The sequence below is a fragment of the Taeniopygia guttata genome, chromosome 12, assembly GCF_048771995.1.
Source record: "Taeniopygia guttata chromosome 12, bTaeGut7.mat, whole genome shotgun sequence".
Classification (NCBI taxonomy): Eukaryota; Metazoa; Chordata; class Aves; order Passeriformes; family Estrildidae; genus Taeniopygia; species Taeniopygia guttata.
Genome location: NC_133037.1, coordinates 1,627,253 through 1,640,303, shown reverse-complemented (window position 1 = coordinate 1,640,303; position 13,051 = coordinate 1,627,253). Strand labels below are relative to the sequence as shown.

At 47.2% G+C, this 13,051-nt stretch overlaps 1 long non-coding RNA gene across 1 annotated transcript in view; it reads right to left on the bottom strand.

Moving 5' to 3' along the window:
* Nucleotides 1–4,719: 4,719 nt before the first annotated feature.
* The window catches only part of LOC115497025 (uncharacterized), a 97,932-nt gene continuing 89,600 nt past the window's right edge, over nucleotides 4,720–13,051 (bottom strand). The window contains exons 10-13 of the long non-coding RNA XR_012057847.1: nucleotides 12,896–13,038; nucleotides 6,849–7,831; nucleotides 5,120–5,289; nucleotides 4,720–4,837 (exon numbers count right to left, since the gene is read on the bottom strand). This is a non-coding gene — a long non-coding RNA (uncharacterized lncRNA). The remainder of the gene's footprint in view (nucleotides 4,838–5,119; nucleotides 5,290–6,848; nucleotides 7,832–12,895; nucleotides 13,039–13,051) is intronic.

Below are 13,051 nucleotides of genomic sequence, written 5' to 3'. Positions count from 1 at the left end.
CAAAACCAAACCCCCCCTGTACAGCGCTCAGAAATTCTTCCCTCTACTTTGTGACTACTTCTACTCTAATATCTAAACTTTTGTGACTTCTTGTTCTTCCTGCAAGGTTGGTAAATCATTCCATGGCTCAAACCCAAAATCACAGCTGTTTCCAGCTGCCTGCCAGGGTCTCAAATGCTTCTGACCTGGGCCTGGAACATCCAAAAATGTCTGAGGGACATTTTGAGCTCCGACACTCCACAAGCCCGGGGAAAGGCAAGGCAGGAGCTGTTTCCCCCAGCTGTGAATTCCCACTCCCCAGGGCGATCTGCAGCCGAGGAAATCAGCCCTGTGTCCCACCCCAGTGAGCTCCTGCCCTGGGCAGGGGACAGGGACATCCCTCACCTGGGATGTCCCTGCCTCCAGGGATTCACGGCCACCACCGTGTGTCACCCACAGCTGCTGTCATGGCAACTGGGAAGCATTAGAAAGAAATAAACTCGTTTTTATGACACAACTCATAGAGTGCCTGGCTTCTGCCAGGGGTTTAAATTTGGCCTGTTTGGCTAATTTGATGGGATGCCAGGAGTGAGGGCCTGATTTGAAACCACAAGTCATTTTTCTCCTTGGAAGAGTGGATAACTGAGTCTATTAATCCAACAATACGTTTAAAGCTGAGTTATTGTGACAAGGGACTTCCATTATCCATTTCATCGAGTTGCAAACTGTCAGAATAAATCTCAGGGGGTTCAGGAAAAAAGCTGCCTGCCTTTGTTGGCTGCTTTTATATGCCACAACAGCTTAATTTGGTTCACTTTAACTCATGATACTGTACAACTATACAGGGGGAAGCTCACGGGGAACCTACTACAGAAAATGGCAACTTTATGGTCATCAAAGTTTTTTTTTAAAAAAAGCAGCCAGGACAATAAAGTTTGACCACCTTGACATTGACTTCAATGACCTTTTTCCTCATACATTTCAGGTTTTAACTATAAATAGTTCTCCTTTTGGAATGAACATTTGCAAATTAAAAAGTGCTTTCTTAAAGCTCGTTTTTTTATTTTGCAAAACAAATTGACTTAACCAATTAAAACTCATACAACCAGAAATAAATCTACATAAAGCATAAAATAGAAGCAAGAGTATCCAGCTTCAGATGTCAAACTGGAATTCAGAAGGTGGGATTCAATTTTAGGGCTCTACCAGTGACTTAACTGCAAGGCAACTCCTTCTCCCACCAGTTCTGCAGATGATGGTAATTCTTAATGATCCTTTATTTGCTTGGTTTTGTCATTAAAGGTGTCCTGGAAGAAAACGATTAATTGATGTAACTGGGAACTGGCCATGAAGTTGGGAGGGCAGAAAGGTTGAAGCTGCAAAGGAGGAGAAGAGAAGGAAGGAGAAGAGAAGGAAGGAGAATAGGAAGGAGAATAGGAAGGAGAATAGGAAGAGAAGAAGAGAAGAGAAGAGAAGAGAGAGAGAGAAGAGAAGAGAAGAGAAGAGAAGAGAAGAGAGAGAAGAGAAGAGAAGAGAAGAGAAGAGAAGAGAAGAGAAGAGAAGAGAAGAGAAGAGAAGAGAAGAGAAGAGAAGAGAAGAGAAGAGAAGAGAAGAGAAGAGAAGAGAAGAGAAGAGAAGAGAAGAGAAGAGAAGAGAAGAGAAGAGAAGAGAAGAGAGAGAGAAGAGAAGAGAAGAGAAGAGAAGAGAAGAGAAGAGAAGAGAAGAGAAGAGAAGAGAAGAGAAGAGAAGAGAAGAGAAGAGAAGAGAAGAGAAGAGAAGAGAAGAGAGAAGGAGAAGAGAAAGGAGGAGCCAGTACCACATGGGGCGTGAAAAGCAGAGATGAAAATTCCCAGTGAATTCCAAGCCCCGTGTGCTCACACCCAGCAGTGAAGGAGGAGGTGACACCATGCCAAGAGCTACCTGGGGAATTTTTCCATCTGTCCCCACAGCTGCAGCCCTGGCCAGTCCCCACGGGATGGGACCTTTGAGCATTTACACTTTAACCCCAGTCCAGCACTTGGGGTTGATTATTCACAATTCTTCCCCTCAAGTTTCATTTCAAAGCCTCTGTGAGCTGCAGGAAGCCCAGAGAGAGGCAGCTACACCCCCCACACTCTAATTACAGCCTTTACAGATAAATATTAGTTTTGAGAAGTGAATTTTAAAGCTTTTTAAGCAGTGCTCAGCGCTGGCTGTACTCCCATGCAGAACATGCAGAAGTTCAACGCCCAAGTGCACTGGAGGGGAAGAACAAGGAAACCAAACTCAAGAGTTTCTGGAGGGCAGATAAAAGCCTGGCAGCAGAGTCCCAGCTCTGGATCTGCAGTGCAGGTGGCATTAGTGGCACTGGGGAGGCTCTGCCAGGGATTTCCTGGGGATTTCCTCTGATTTTCAGCACTGCAGCTCCCTGAGCCAGGGACCCCAGCCTGGAAGGACACACGGACCTGTGGTTTGCAGCCTTGGAAAGGAAAAGGGGCTCTGCTCTGTGCTGGGTTGAAATCAGTATTTTGACCAGTCCCAGTGCATAAAATATCTTACTTCATGCACCCCGGGGCAAGGACAAGGAAAAATAAAATCTGTCTTAAAGTCCTTTACATCTTGGATTGATTTCTTTAAAGAGGATTTGCTAAGAAATAAACATTGTGACTTCAACTGCTTTTAATTCCACCCTCTCAGCACTATTGCTGTGAAACAATGAAAACTCTAATTCCTGCTCTTCCCCAAAGTCGTCATTTGGTCTCAGGAGGTGGTCGGCAGCTCAGAACAAAATGTCAGTGTCACAACTTCACAGCTCCAGCCCGCTTTTGATCAGATCTGGGGACTGAGAAGAGATGCAATATGCTCCTTCCTTTACTGTCACCACAGAGTATTCATTAGCTTTAATTATTTTTTAGGTTCTAAGGGGAACCATTAAAAAAAATTAATCACAAATGGAAGGAGCAGCAGCCGTATGTGGCCATAAAAAGACAATAAAGCATTTTAGGATCCACATTTGTTATGATTTACACTCCAAACAGGACCAGAGGTAGCATATGGTGATTGCCATAAAGGAACATCTATTATAAAAACACAGAGATTTATCTCCCAGCTTGGTTGGATACGAGAAGTTACATTAACTGATATTGAAATTGTAATACCAGAACTGGGGGGAAGGTTGTACCACGCCAAACCTCAGCTTGTTTTTCCTACAAATGCATCCTTTAGCAGTCTGTTTCCACTGCTCACAGCCTTGGGTGCAGGAGGGGTTTGGACACAGGTCAGCTCCTGCTCTGGGGCACCAACTGTGCCACCAGCTCTGGGCCCATCTGTGGCTACCAAAAGTGCCCTCCCATCAGCTCAAGGTTTGCTTTAATTTCACCATCTCAAGCCTAGTAAAATATCTAATTAATAACGACAAGCAGGGTGTTGTTTTTTACTGTAAATAAGAGAAATAATATGTAAAATTATCCTCTCTGTTTGTTCTTGCTGGCTGAAGGCAGCGAGGAACATCAGAAAAAGCAGGAATTTACAGCAGAGACACACCTCCAAGAAGGGGGCACAATATTATGGGGGGTTCCTATTCAAATCTGTGTTAAAATAATGAAATTCTAACACCTTGAGGAACAGGACAGGACATACCCACTGGGGGAGAGGTGACACAGGGCTGGCTGGATGCCATGCACAGCATCAGTCCCTGCTGCATCTCCATCCTGACACCCACCAGGGCACGGCCAAGTTCTGCTCCCAGGGGCTCAGAAGGGAATTTTGAACTCAGCACTAAAGGACTCAATATGGAACTGCCTCATTAAATAACCAGAAATAAAGGAGTGCTGGATGGCAGTGACCTCTCCTCTTTTATTTACTGTCCAATTCAATATTTTTAATTCTCCCAATCCAATCCAGAGCAACCTGCTCCAATATCCCTAAATGTCAGCACAGGCACAATCCCTGCTGGCACCAGGATGCTGCTGGGGTAGGGCTGGTTTTAGGGAGGCAAAGCCAAGGCTGAGAGCAGGGCCAGGGAATGTCTCACCCCTGCCTGTGGTTCAGGATTAAACCATCACACCTTCCTGCTCTGAGAAATTCCAGTGCTGAGGGTGCCCCTGCTGCTCCTCCTGGCTCTGCAGCCTCCTCCTTTCCCTCTCCAGTCTGATCGTGTTTGAAGTCTGGGAGGCAAAAAGGTCAGAGCTGTGAAATAACTGCGGTCTCCTCCTCCTTCCCTTCCCTGCAGCTCAAGGGAAATGCAAGGAGCGGGCTTCCAATTGCTCTCAAGGATGGGTAATTGTTCTGCTCGCCCTTTCCAGAGAGGCAGGAGCCACAATCCCATCCCCACAGCCACCCCTCTCCTTGTCCTGCACTGGACTTCTTCATGCTCAGCTCTGCTGACACTCAGCTGCAGACAGAGATAAAAAACCATCACTCATCAGGTCCGACCATCAGCCCAGCAGCACCACCCTCACCACCAAACAACATCCTCAGGTCCCACCTTCAGGTTTTTTAAAACACTCCCAAGGAAGGTGACTCCACAACTGCCCTGCTCCAATGCCTGATAACCCTTTCCATGAGGAAATTTCCCTTCATACCCAATCTGAACCTCCCCTAAAAAAGAGGGGAGCTAAAAAAAACATCACTTTTAGCCTTTCCTCCAAAAAAAACCCAAAAAAACAAAACCCTTCACAGACAGACAAACCAACAAAACCTTCCTTAAAAATGGTGCAAATTAACATCAGGAAGAGCTGAGGATGAGCAGCACTTCCTTCAGAGCTGCTCCTGTGAGTGCTGTGATGCTCCTGCCTGTGCCAGCACGGATCCAGCACTGGAACACCCGGGGCAGAGCCCAGGCTGCCAGGAATCCCTGTCTCCAGTGGAATTCCAGTGGCTGTGGAGAGTAGGGAGTGACAGGATTGGGGTATTTATTTCAATTAAGTAGTATAAAGCATCGGATCTAAACAGAGCTGAAGGCAAGTGATTTGGTTATTCAGAATTATCCTGCCTTGGAATTACACTGGCTCTATAGTTCTATATTGTACCCAGACATTATATGGAATTAGTCACAACAGGGAGAAAGAATCAATCAGTCCTGGCTAAGGAATTGAGATAATAATGACTCATTTGACGAGATTGCTCTGGAAAATTAATAATGACGGCAGTAATTACTAACCTGGGATGGCTGCAGTGCTCATTATTCTCCTTTTGCTCCATTGAATGTTAAGTATTATGAAGACATTTGCTGGGGAGTTTTGTCTGCAGCTTTTCACCACGGCAAGGGCTCCGAGGTCCGAAGTGTTCCACTCCCTGGGACAGCACCCCAAACCCACTGCAATGTTTGATCTGTGGCACAGAAATATTGGTCATTAAGGGTTAATGTCTGACCTGGGGCACTCTCAGGGTCCAGCACATCCCTCTGGCTGCCCTGGCTGTCCCCAGACCCTGGCAGGGGCTCAGAGACCCTGGCACAAAGTCACAAACACCTGTGGCTTCCATTTGAGCCCATGGCAAAAACTGCTGATTTTGTATGAGGAATACAGTCCACAAGGGTTTGAGTAGTGTGATACTTGAATTAACACAGGGTGGAAAAGTAGAAATTTGGGATTTTTAGAATATAATTCAGGGGGTCAGGATGGGGGGATTTCAGTGTGTCCTGGCCTTTCTCTCCTCCTTCTTGTCCTTCATGTCTTGGTGTGATGGTGACACTTTTCCATTGGTTCAAGGCAGAGATTCTGAATGCTGAAAAGAATCCAAGGAGGTGGGAAATCCATCTGTGTGAGGCCAGGTGTGGGAATCCAGAGGTTCCCTCTGGCTGCCCTGGCAGGTTTGGGACCCTGGCAGGGGTCAGGAACCCCCCTGGACAGAGCCCCCAGAGACACTGGCTGTGATCTCTGTCCATGGAAAAGAGTTTTCAATCCTACAGGATGAATTACAAGCTCTGAGTGTTTGATATAAGTAATAATTAAGTGTGGCACGGGTGCAAAAGTAAAATTTTAGGATTCTAGATAAGGGGTCCAAAGGGGACAAGATGGAGGAATTGGGTGTGCCTTGTCCTTTTTCTCCTTCTTCATGCCCTCCATGTTTCACTGTGGTGTTGGCATTTTTCTGTTGGTTCAGGCTGGGGACACACTGTCCAACGTAGGTGACAGATATTGGCACGTTATTGTAAATCCAGCACAGGTAGTTTGTGGTATTTAATGTTTGTACCATCCCACTGAGGGCAGAGCCCCACACGCTGCCCTGCAGGACAGAGCTGCGGCAGGGCAGCAGAACATGTTAGAGATAAACAGAATAAACAACCTTGAAACAGCACAGACCAATTATGGCTTCTGCTTTGGCAGTGGGGCTGACAGACAGAGACTTTCTACAATCTGGGAATCATCTCAATACCTCAGATTCCGATAGCCAGAGATGCAGAGCTGCTCTGCAGCACAGGTGCCTCTCCCAGCAACACACTAAATCTCAGCTGTGCTCAGCCAGGACTAAAACAGTCACTGACAGAGTCCCCTCCACCTGGGGATGTCACCTGTGAGCACATTGCAGCAGCAAGCCCAAATTTAGTGCCCTTGCCATCCTGCCTGGCTCCAGCACTCCAAATGATCCATGCCTGCTCCTGCATTGCCTTCTCAGAGTAAACAGAGGCACCAAATTTCTGTTCACAAGTGCAGGCAAGCTTCGAGAGTTAATTATTGTAATTACCCATTGAACAGACTCCGAATGCTAATCTATTAGAAAGTGGCCTGTTAATTGGTGTTAAACTGTCATTAACCTGCCATTTCCCGTGTTTTCAGGCTGACCGGGAGCACAGCACCGTGGAAAACCCAATCCATTTCTCATTCCTGGCAATCACCGAGTGCCAATTTGCAGCAGAATTAGAAAAAAAATGTAAAAAGTCTACATACCTGGAATTGGAATTATTGTAACAATGGGAAACATAATTCTGCTGCTTTGGATTCCAGTCTTTGATAGTGTAGGAGTCCAGTTGTCCATGGTTTTCCATGGAGTGCTTTATGCCATGTTCCCTCTGCAGGAATTGGGCTCTGCCAGGCTGGACTGGCACTGGAGACAAAAGGTTGGCTCAGGTACTTCTCAGAGGTCAGTTATAAAATCCAGGTGCCCACCAGGGCAGTGAACTTCCACTTAAATCTGCTGCAAGAGGGAGAGCTGGAATTTCCATTTCAGACACCCATCAGGGGAGGCAGCTCTGCTGACTGGTCTCTTCCCAAAAACTGTCACTGAAGTGGCTTGACCTGCCAGAGCCTTTGTGAGGTTATCTCACCCGGCTGACAGTTATCTAGACGAAGAGTTCTCTCTTTTCATTTTATATAACCAACTATAAAAGTTATAGGGAACTTCAAGTGACCTTTAGAAAGTCCCAAAATTATTCATTTCCTGAGAAATTCACCATTACTCAGCAGCACACTGCCTCCCTCTCCGTGTGAGATCCCACTGCACCCACTTCAGCAGCCCTCACCAGAGGATACAGGACAGAATTTCCCAATTTAAAAGATGTGCAAGAGTTTACAAAGAGTTTGAAGAGAGTGAAGAGTTTGGAGAGGGCAGCAGTGAATGTTTTATGTGATAATCCAAACCTCTTGGTGTTCAGTTACCTTTAAAATCAGGTCTAGGATATTGGAGAAGGGGGAAAAAAAAGGGTCAATTAACCAGAAATCCCATGGAAACAGCTTTGCCCTGTCCTGAGACTCTTTCCATGGTGTTTTAGTGGTAACTAGGAAAACAAAGCCTTTGTCATTTGGGATTACCTCCAGTTGGACTCCTTGCCAGAGCAGGGCTGTTGTTGCAGCTCATTTATGTCATTTTTCACTTTCCTTCCAGAATCCTTCCATCACCTGCCTTGGCATGTTGAATTCCTAACCAGATTGTACTGGAAAGTACAAAAAGCAAAGAAATAAAACCTGCAGTGCCATCAATAATAAAAACAGGAAGCTTCTAGAGGTGAGAATCCATCTCATTCAATGTCTTCTGCTGTTGATGGTTATTATTCCTCCATTCAGGCTTTTCCAAGACATCCATTTATCACTTTCTTTCCTGGCACTGGCTGCTTGCCTAAGTCCACCTGCATGAGCCTCCTGTCTACTCTTCCTCAAAAAAATGTGCAGATCTTCTCTTTGATACCATTTACTGCCACTCAGATGCTCACCCACAGGAAATTCTCATTTATTTGACTCCACAGAGGCCCTGTTACATTGACAAACTAACCCCTGAGGCAAGAATTCTTTCCCTTTCACTGGGAGCAGATGGGCTGAGGCCAACAACACCTCTGGGCACAAAACATAACCCCAAAAGTGTCGGAACTGCAAATGTCCCTCAGACATTTTTGGAGGTTCCAGGCCCAGGTCAGAAGCATTTGAGACCCTGGCAGGCAGCTGGAAACAGCTGTGATTTTGGGATTGAGCCATGGAATGATTTACCAACCTTGCAGGAAGAACAAGAAGTCACAAAAGTTTAGATATTATAATAGAAGTAGTCACAAAGTAGAGGGAAGAATTTCTGAGTGCTGTACAGGGGGGTTTTGGTTTTGTACATGGGGGTCAGAGGGTTTAAGATGGAGGGATTTGGGCCTGTCATGTCCTCCCTCTTTCTCCTTCCTCACCTCCATATTCTTGGTGATGTTGGCACTCCCAGATTGGTTTAGAGTAGAAAGGCACCATTTAATATAGGTAATAGGCATTGGGGACAAACTGTACCCATGTAACACGTAATGTACCATATAAAAGATAGAAAAGCACCATTTAATATAGGTAATAGGCATTGGGGACAAACTGTACCCATGTAACACGTAATGTACCATATAAAAGACAGCAGCAGCCCTGGGCAGAGGGGGAGAGAAGAAGCAGTCGGGAGTCAGAGAGGATGTCAGGGTGTGTGTGTGCCTCTGCCTGAGCTGTGAGCAAACCACAGCAGCTCCAGGAGAAAATCTTTTAGATAACTTGCAATAAACTGCCTTGAGACTGGACAGCAGAGACTGCTGAGCCTTTCTTTGGAAGCTCGGGCTGGAGGAGAGACCTTTCCACCACACAGAGCCACCCCAAACCAGGGTGGGCTCCGGCACAAAAGTGCCCACAGCAGTGTCAGCACTTGCACCCGAGCTGGGAGTGAAGTTAATTCTCAGTTCTCTGGGTGTCAGCTCCCATCCTAGGAATGATGCTCTGGAGCAGCCCCACGTACCTGTGTGTGCCTCACCCCTCCCAGCTGACACTGTGCAGGGGAAGGGCTGACCAGGGATTTTGGCAGGAGATCAGAGAGCTGTCGGTCCCCAGCTCTCTCAGCCGGCCGTGTCACACACAGAATTTATTGTTGCTGGGATACTGTCAGCCCTGGATGTTTTGCTTTGCTTATCCTTTACTCTTCAGTGTTACATATTCCCAATCTCTTCTCAAATTCCCTCATTGCTATTCCATCCACTCCTCACACCTGCACAGTCCCTCCAGTTTCCCTCGTGTGCTCTCGCTGCCTTATTTTCTGCCAGTGACTTCAAATTCTGCTTGAGTGCACGTTCCTCTTTCAGCAAGAAAGGAAAGGAAACCTATCCAGATAGGAAGCTGCCTCTTCTGCTCAGGAGAATGAACTCTGCAAGCTTTGCACGGCAGGAATTACCTGGTTGGGCTCAGGGAGGATGGATGAGCATGATCATAAAAATCCCCAAAAGCTTTGGGCTGGAAAAGAAAAATCTCATTTTGTTAAAGCTTATTTTGTTCTATCCCACAGCAGGGACACCTTCCATTATCCCAGGGTGCTCCAAGTCCTGTCCAACCTGGCCTTGGACTCTGACAGTCTGGCACCCTGTGCCAGGGCCTGGCCACCCTCACAGGGAACAATTCCTTCCCAATATTCCATCAAATGGCAGTTTAAAGTCATTCCCCTTGTCCACTATGATGTCAAGGACAGCTGTCAAAATCCAAAATGTCCATTGGAGTTTCCTCTACACTTACTTTTATTTCACCAACATGGACCAAAATGGATGTAGAAACTGAGCAAGGGAATTACTCATCACACTTGTTCAAGAGATTGGCTCCTCAGAGCACCTTCTTTTCTAGAGAAGTAAAGAAAAACCTCATTGCATCCATCTGGACTATTTCCTTAATTACTTTATGGTTAAAATCCAAATGAAAAGATTTCCATAATATCCCTAAGAAATTGGTTTAGTACAATGAAAGGAATTAAAAACTGTTCTTCATATCTTGGGCCTCAATGCCTCATTGCTAATGACTTTTCCTAAGCTGACAGTGATATTTCCAGGAAGAAGGGAGGCTGGAGAATGCCATGAAATGGCATTTCAGTGCTGTTTCTGTGCTGTAATCCACCCAGGATGCACAGCCCCAGCAGGAGGAGTGCAGGAAGCAGAGGGATCTCTCCTCTCTCGGTTGGGTTTTCAGGGCTGTGTCTCCTGCTCAGGATGAGCCCCTCAGGCACTCCCAAACTCACCCTTTGCTGCTTTGCTGCTCCCATTTGCCCTGGCAGAGGCTGGGTGCTAATTTAAACCCGAGTTTGGCTTTTCCAGGGCTGTGTGGGCCGGGAGCCGTCTGCTCGCCGAGGCACGAGAGGCTGCAGCAATGCTTTTCTCCTTTTGAAATAAACCCCAAAGGCCCACTGGCCCTTTCCATCCATGTAAATACTGCAGAGAGGACCCCGAATAATGGTTGAGCCTCAGCTCCTGCTGAGGGTGATGGCAAAATTCCTGTAGCCACGTTGGTTTGTGACGTACTTACCAAACCACATCTCAGAGCACATCATTGCCTCAAGGCCTCTGGAACAGCCCCAACTGTGGCACTTGCCATATAATTCATTATTTCTGGCTGCAGTTAATTATTTCAGGCCCTGCTTTGCTTCATTACAGAGGTGCCATGACTTTTCTGTCACATATGAAATGTGATGACTGAAATGATGCATTTTGTGTGTCCTAAGGATCTGCAAGAGCCATGGCAGGGGGCTGGAGTGAGATGATCTGTATGAGATGAGATGATCTGTAAGGTCCCTTCCAACCCAAACCAGTCCATGATTTTATTCCATTCCTCTCTAACCTGGCTGTTCCTGCTGTTTAATACTCCACACCAGGATCAGCCTGGTCAGGTGAGTTCCTTCAGAGAGTCCGGGAATACCCTGAGCTGGAAGGGCGCCACAAGGATCAGGGTCCAGCTCCTGCACAGACACCCCAAATCCCACCCTGTGCATCCCTGGCAGTGCTGTCCAAACACCCCTGGAGCTCTGGCAGCCTTGGGAATGTTCCTATTCCCTGGGGAGCCTGGGCAGTGCCAGCACCCTCCTTTTCCCTGACCTTTTTCTGATCCCAGCCTGACCCTCCCCTGCCACAGCTCCGTGCCAGGGGCTAACTCACCAGTGACCTTCTCAGGGTTTGTTTGTGTGCACGGAGAGCAAACAAAAGGCTGCATTTGCAGAGTGCTGCTCTGTCGGAATCTGTGGCATTGATGATCCTGAGATTGTAGAAAGTCTCTGTCTGTCAGCCCCACTGCCAAAGCAGAAGCCATAATTGGTCTGTGCTGGTTTCAAGGTTGTTTATTCTGTTTATCTCTAACATGTTCTGCTGCCCTGCCGCAGCTCTGTCCTGCAGGGCAGCGTGTGGGGCTCTGCCCTCAGTGGGATGGTACAAACATTAAATACCACAAACTACCTGTGCTGGATTTACAATAACGTGCCAATATCTGTCACCTACGTTGGACAGTGTGTCCCCAGCCTGAACCAACAGAAAAATGCCAACACCACAGTGAAACATGGAGGGCATGAAGAAGGAGAAAAAGGACAAGGCACACCCAATTCCCTCCATCTTGTCCCCTTTGGACCCCTCATCTAGAATCCTAAAATTTTACTTTTGCACCCATGCCACACTTAATTATTACTGATATCAAACACTCAGAGCTGGTAATTCATCCTGTAAGATTGAAAACTCTTTTCCATGGGCAGAGATCACAGCCAGTGTCTCTGGGGGCTCTGTCCAGGGGGGTTCCTGACCCCTGCCAGGGTCCCAGAGCTGCCAGGACAGCCAGAGGGAAGCTCTGGATTCCCACACTGCTCCTCAGCAGAAATTGCCTTCATGGATGCTCCCAGGACACCCATGGACACCAAGGTCCTTCCCTCAGGTTCATGCCCTGCTCCTGTCAACAGGAATCGCTTTCCCTGCCACCTGCAAAGACAGCAAAACCAGCCAGGGGCCTTGGGGGCTGCAGGAAATCACCTTCTAAAGGCCCTCCTTCTGTTTTTGGCTCTGCACAGGGACCAGCCCCCTCATTAAAGGCTCGGTGAGGCTCTGCACCTCCACCTGAGGAGCAGAGGTGGTGGCAGGACCTCCCAGGCTGAGCCTGTGCCCGGGGCTGTGGGGACAAGGGCAGCCCCAAGGCAGGGGGCGAGGAGCTGGGGATGGCCAGGAGTCAATCAGCAGCTCCACTAATTGCCAAATTCACTCATTTTCCCACAGCACAAGGAGGAAGGAACCCGAGTAAATTGCTGGGGCGGGTTGTGTGTAACCTTTGGCTCAGGGCAGGTCATGAAGCTATAGGCTGGCTTTTCACAAATCTCTGACCTCCCCATTTATATTTTTTTCAAGCAGTAATTTCCTAATTAACAATCTCTCCCCTTTGAAGCCTCGAGCTGCGTTTTCTCCTTTTCTGACAGCAGCAAAATTGTTTATCCCATTTCCTCACGTAGATTTTCACGTTCTGTCCCCCTGAACAAGGGTAAGAACAGAACAATACAGGGAAATACTCAGAGTTACCCCCTGCCCAGATCAGAGAGGAATTTATTATCTTTGACACCTGCTGGCAATTAATCCTCTGCATGCTTGAATTTACAATTAGGAGCCCTCCTGTAACAGGATTCAAGCCTGGATCCCAGCTGCCCCCTGCCTCCCCAGGAGCTGCAAGGGGCCAAATCCTGCTCTTATTTTAGGGAAATGAAGGAGGAATTTCTCTCTTACCTCTGGAGCATCCCAGGAGGAATTTCTCCCACTCCAATACCCATTAAGGGGATGCTTGGGCACTCTCTGGTGGAACCTCTGATTTTACATCCCTTGGGTTTGACACGAAGATGCTTTTTGTCCCTGGAGAGACATGAATTTTCCTACAAAAAAACA